The sequence below is a fragment of the Octodon degus genome, unplaced genomic scaffold, assembly GCF_000260255.1.
Source record: "Octodon degus isolate 3935 unplaced genomic scaffold, OctDeg1.0 scaffold00063, whole genome shotgun sequence".
Lineage (NCBI taxonomy): Eukaryota > Metazoa > Chordata > Mammalia > Rodentia > Octodontidae > Octodon > Octodon degus.
In genome coordinates this window covers 729701-736712 of record NW_004524639.1, presented here as the reverse complement: position 1 = coordinate 736712, position 7012 = coordinate 729701, and positions in this window count along the sequence as shown.

The following is a 7012-nucleotide window of genomic DNA, read 5'->3' as shown; positions in this document are numbered from 1 at the left end:
CACCCTCACCTCTCAGCTACTCTCCACCTGAGACGCCACCCTCACCTCTCAACTTCTAGGCTTCCCTTTCGTTTTGCTTCCAGCTCCAGTGTGAATTCCCTCGTGTGGCCACATGTGCTGTCTCATGCTTGCATTACTTCTTTTGTTATCGTCACACCAGCCATCATAGTGACCCGTCACATGGTCCCAGCTCTGTGTCAGTCCTCTCTGAGTCATTCTAGCAGCATAAGCAGGATTTGGTAGTTCTAGTGACTAGGGTGACCTTACGTGGGCCACACGCCTTCAGTCCCTGGAGGGGCCGGACGGCTTATGCTGGGCCAACAGCGGCTCCCTGGGAGCCCAAGGGTTTACTCAGAACTGGGGCATAATGTGGGTTTTCAGCCAGTGTGCCCCATCTCCACTAGTGACACATTATCAAAGTCACTAAGCTGGCCTGACAATAAATAAAAGGATAGCACACGTAAAAAAGAATGAAACAAAAATCAGATGCAATCAGCTTTGGGTCTTGGTTCGGTAACTTCATTGCTTGCCTTTTCTTCCCCTTCTGTTGAGGTTCCCAATCCGATACAAGGAAAGTGTGGCCAAGGGTGACAGCGCTGTGACAAGAAGTGTGCGGAGTCTAATTTGCTGCACAGGCTTAGTTCTTCTCTGCTAGAGAAGAGCTCAAAGTGTCAAAGGGAAAGAAGCCCGTGGCAGTGGAACCTGCGTGGCCTCTCTGTACTCAAAGGGAATGATTGTAATCACGTGTTAGTGCTGACTTTCCTGTCTTCCCAAAATACTTCACATCCCTGAGCAGATGCAGCTCGCTGTTAATGCTTCTTGATGACAGTTTTAGAAAGCGTCAGACCTCTTAGAAAACAGACTTTTTTTCCAATGAGCAAATTCTTACTGGTTTCTGATCTCAGGAGTTTATAGTAACACAGAAGCGACTGACTTGTCCTCTAATTGCTTTTAGAAACTAATAGATGACATTCTTATGCCCGGGAGGCTTTCTTCTTGTCCTACCCAACATCTCCAGGTCTTCTGACTGATTTTCTTATTCTGCAAAGTTAATCACCTGTAGGGTTACTCACTGTTGTTCCAGCTCTAAGAAAGCACTGGGAAAAGTCGCAAGTCTTGGGTGCTGTGGGTGTCAGTTTGCTTGTCCTCCAAGTTTTCATTTCTAGACAAACACCAGTAAAATGTGAGCAAGGCTCACAGTTCAGTCACGCTTGATAATGTGCACACAGTGCTTATAAGATAAAAAGAACACAACAGAAATTATGTCTGCTTGATCTGAAACTAATAATACTCCTATTTCTACTTATTCTAAATATTTCTTCAGGGAAAAGTTGCAAAATCAGTAAAGCAAATATGCTTAATCCTCTGAAAAAGAACAGAACTCAGAGGCAGGAGAGAGTAACCTTGTTGACCCAGCAGCAGTTCAGATGAAAACATAAATCACTTACATAATCTGGACCAAAGGCCAACAAGTGGCCTGTTCTCATGATCAAGTGAGCTGTTCTCAACATAGATAGCACCTTTCGCAGGTACTCTTCAGATTCACCTAGTGAAGTTCGGGAGAAGTCGGCACTAATCCGCTGAGCTCCTGAACTAGGGGCTGTCAGCGTAATTTGAATGAGTTCAGGGGAAGCATCTGTCATTTCTGCTCATCCACACTACTCTCACTCTAAAGTTCCGACTACTCTACATTTTGAAACAGGTGTGATTTTCTTCTGTGGGAAGGGGAGGGAGGGAGTGGTTCTTTCCCACTTAAAACATTCTATGCCCTTTACACATGAAGATAAGATAGCCACACAACATCAGTGGTTTTCTGTTTTGCATTCCTGTGACAGTTGCCTTGTTTGTTTTTGGTCTTTTTTGATTTTGCTGTATTTTTGGTTTTGGTTGAATTGCTTTTTAGGGGAGGTTTATTTTTTTGTTTTTGGTGCCAAGGACCAAACCTAGGGCTTGCAGCTTGCTAGGCAAGCAGTCTAGTGCTGAGCCAAATCCCCAGCCCCCCCCCCCCCGTGCCAAAAAGCCCACACTCCCAAGATGACCAGAAATGGCTAGCAGTCCATTCTGTGCCACCTACTCACATTGCTCTCTGTACATGGTAGAGGAATCTCTGGCGCTAACAAACCTTGGAATCAACTACGTCTTTACTCAGCAAGATCATTATTAACCAGCCCTGAGCTCTGGGCCACTCAATCAGATCACTATTCACTGGTTTTCACCCATAGAGGACATAGCTATCTTCTCCCAATAGGTGAAATCAGGACGGATGTAGCCTCTTTTCCTAAGAAAAATAACTTTTGTTTCAGAAGGATGTTACCAATGTTTAAGGTGAAGACAATAATAGAACCAGCTGTTTCAACATTGCTTTTCAAGCAGATGCAGGCAGATGATGTGGTGGGCTCTCTGACTCAGAGGCTTACCTGATCCCTCATACAGTCAGAGCCCTCCTGCACATCAGCTATGTTAACCAGTTGCTGATAATATGTGCTTTAAATGCACACCCAATGTTTTTTTCCAGAACCGAGGATTGAACTCAGGCCCTTGCACTTGCCAGGGAAGCGCTTATTCCACTGAGCCATCTCCCTGCCCCCCCCCCCAATGTTAAGCTAAACAAATTTGATGAAATAATTCTGGTTTTACACTCTGCAGATCTCTGATAGCCTATCCTGGTCATTTCATCATCATACATGACTCATTAAGAGTCATTTTATTTCAGGCGAAGATTATGAAACATGAAATATATAAAATGCATTATGCTAAACTTATTTTGAGGAAGGAGATACAGAGATACTCCAAATAGAAACCACATTGATAGATAACACGATGCATTATCTATAAGTGATGAAAGGGAAGGAGGCACGCTATCAATTGAGACAGATAACAGAGAAACTTAGGATTTGAATTGGCTTGTGAGAGCCAATTTGGATATGAAATGTAAGGATGGGACATTCCAGGCACAGGAGAAGCGTGTGCAAGGCACAGACCACAGGCTGAGGCATGTACTCACATGGAAATACTAAAAGGCAGGGCTAGAAAAGAAGATCCGGTCTGACAATACTGAGAAAAAGCCTGGAATTGACTTCTGAAAACTGAATTCATGCTCATGATTGAATAATTGGGCTTGATTAAAACATGATGACTCCTTACTCCACCACAATTTACTTCTCCGACTCTATTTTCCATTAATTTCCCACCGTTCTACCTCTTGGACCATCCTTGCCTACTTCTTTCTACCTGAATCTCACATCTGGCCATTCTAATGTGGGTATTCTTCAACCCACCTGATGAACTTGGGACTCCTCTTGTACAGGCCTTCATAACACCATCTATTTTCCTGTATAACAAAAAATTCTAATCATGCATTCCTTTTTTAGTGGCTGTGTGCTCTTCCAGATGCTAAACATCACAAAGTTGGGAATAATTTTTCATCTAATTTACTTTTGTATTCCTACTGCATAGAAAAGTGTCTTATTCATAATGAATATTCAGTAAGTATGTCTGGAACAAATGAACAAACTACAACAGATATAAAGACAATTAGCAATATGATCACTAAAATCATGGAAAACTAAAGACTCCCATGATTCAAAAAGCCATAGAGAAAATAAGACGATACTGTTTTTTAGCTAAGTATTGGGGCTCAAACAGATGTCCTGCTCAGAGGTATGACAATAGAATAAAATACAAACAAAGCATATGTTTTAGTTCCAAGGAGCACCAGAATGGTCAAAGCCATACAGTAGCTAAGACCATGAGGCATGGTGTCTTTGGCTTTATTAGGGGGACCTCTGGATTAGGGGTGTACTGCTGTGCTGCAGGAAGCAGTGGGAGTGAACTGCTGATGTGGGCAAGATGGTTGGCGGTCTCCCCACAAGTCTTGTAGGCCTAGGACAGATTCTCAAATTATTTTTGTGCCAATTTATTAATGTTAATTACTGCCTGCTCTGTAGCACATCAAGCTGGTCCCCCGAAGCCAAGATTTAGTTGATATGCTATAAGAAATACGCAAAATTATTTAAGTATCAAATCTATACTACATATCTGAGAATACACTGGAAACACAAACAAATAAGAGCTGCACATATTGAGGACTCCGTATGTGCCATCCATCACCTCCAGAGATGAGAAGACATGACACTAGCCTGAGGAGCTCATCACTGACAGGGAAACAGAGGAGCAGTGAGAATAACTACCTCTGATTTAATGTTTAACATCACCTCTGATTTGGGATAGATGAGAGATTCAAAAAGCAGAGAGCATGGGAAAAATTTGTCCTGCTTAGTGGGACCAGGAAGGGTTCGCAGAAGTGATGTCCAGCTAAGCCACTGAGCTCAGCAGAGCTGCACTGTGTGAGAGAAAAGAGCACAAGATAAAGGAAAAGATGTGCACTGGGGTGAGGCACGGCATTCTGGGCATTTCATGTCAAGGATTTAGGCACGACAGTGCTCTGTCAGCGTATGGAGAGGCATAAAGGATTTGTTTTCAGTGAAAGGCTGAGAGAAGTTCAGCTGGCCAGAACTCAGAAATAACAGCATGTGGAACTTTTTCCAAAATAGGGCACATACTGCCCTGTAAAGCAGGCTTAAATAAATATAAAATATTTAAAATTATACCATACATATCATATAACAGTTCAATGAAACCAGAAATCAATGCAATACTTAGCTAAAATGCAAAAGAAACCACAGAAATTAGGCAAATACATGAAACTCAAACAATACAATCTTAAATAATCAGTGAGTCACAGACATAGTCAAGGAAGGAATTAGGCCCTACAATCAAATGACAACACCATTATCACATATCAGAATCTATGAGATACAATAAAAACAGGCCGAAGAGGGAAGTTCATAGCCATGAATGCCCACATCAGAAATAGCATAGACCCAAATAAGTAACTTTTATGCACCTCAAGATCCTAGAAAAACAAAAATAATATAATTCTGAAACTAGTGCAAGGAAAGAAATTACAATGAGCACAACAGAAACTAATGAAATTGAAACAAAAACAATATAAAGAATTAATGAAAAGTTGATTTTCAAAAGAATAAGTAAAATAGACAAACCCTTCATAAATCTTACTTTAAAAAAGAGAGAAAGAAACCAAATCAATTCAATAAGAAAACACAAAAATGAAATCACAACAAACACCATTGAAATTCAGGAGATCATTAGTAATTTATTTAAAAATCTATACTCCAATAAATTAGAGTTCAAAAGAAATAGATCCTTAGATATATGTGGACTGTCAAAACTGAACTAAAAAGACCTAATAACTCTGAGTAATCCAATAAAATTGAAGTGTCAACCATATTTTTAAAAAGTCTATGATTTAAGAAAAAACCAAGATCCAGTGTATTCACTGCTTATTTCTACAAGAACTTTAGGAAAGACCTCATGCCAATAATCTGCAAACCGTTTAATAAAATCGTAAGGGAAAAAGTACTCTCAAAATTATTCTTGGAAGCTACCATTATCCTGGTTCAAAAGCCAGACAAGGTTCCCATTGAAAAAAGAGAACTACAAACCAGTCTCTTTAAGGAATATAAATGCAAAAATGTTGTCCAAAAAAATTCAGAAGACCCTTAGGAAGATCACACGTCATGATCAAGTAGACTTCATCCCAGAGATGTGAGCATCATTCAGCACACACCAATGAATAGATGCATACACAGAAGCTAGGACAAACAAATCTGATCATCTCGGTAGACGCAGAAAAGATCTTTGACAAAATCCAACACCTATGTGTGAAAAAAAAACTCAGAAGAAAATGGGTATAAAAGGACCTGACTTCAATCTGATAAAAGCCACTCATGGCAAACACATGGCCACCATCATATTAAATGGGGAAAAGCTGAAAGTTTACCTTGCAAAATCAGAGCCAAGATGAAGTGGCCACTATTGCCACTTCTGTTCAATATGGTACTGGAAACATGATCCAGAGCAATCACGCAGCGGAAAAAACTAAAAGGGGTACATCCTGGACGGGAAGAAGATAAATTGTCAGTATTTCTAGACAAAATAATCCTTTACATCAAAGACCCAGAAAATTACATCAAAAGAATCCTGGAGTGAATGAAACAAATTCATTAATGTATCAAGATAAAACATCAACATACAAAACTCAATACCATTTATGTGCACTAATAATGAGCTCACTGAGAAAGAACCGAAACTAATAGTTTCATTTGTAATAGCTTTAAGAGAAAAGTAATCACTTAGGAATTAACCTAACAAAGGAAGCAAAAAAGTGTCCGCCGAGGAAATACCAGCACAGTAAAGAGAAAATCTACTGAATGAGAAAAATATTTTGCCCTCTGCAGCTCAGATGCAGGAATAATATTTGAAACATGGAAAAATCTAAAAAGCAAAAAACCTTAAGTAAAAAGACCAATCAAAAATGGGACACTGAGAGCCGGCCAAAGAGCTCAGTGGATTAAAGCTCCTGCGTAGGCAGATGCAGGAGCTGGGGGCCAGGGGTTCCATCCCCGGGCCTGCCATGCTGGCCCCACCCCCGGGGCATGCTGAGATGGCAATTGAGACTGGGCATGGTGGCACGCACCTGTAATCCCGGCACTTGGGATGCTGTAAACAGGAGGATCGCTATGAGTCTGATCTATGCAGTGAGACCCTGTAGACCCTAAATACAAAAACAAACAAACAAACAAACAAACAAACAAAAAACACTGAAATGAACAGATGTTTCTCATGAGAAAAAGTACAAATGGCCAATAAATACCTGAAAAATTGTTAAACGTATCTGAATATTTCAGTTCTTCTTCTCTCATTGCTGGGAAGAAATACCCAATACCCTGAATTAAGGAAAGGAAGACTTATTTAGCTCACCGTGGACGTTGCAGTCCACACTCAGTTGGCTCCAAGCCAGAGCAGCACATGGTAGAGGGCAGCAGTTCATGGTGGTAAAAATAGTAAAACAGCAAGAGCCAAATGGGAGGAGCAGCAGAGGAGAGGCGACCCACTTCCCACCCTTCTACTGTATACAGAATGTCAGCCC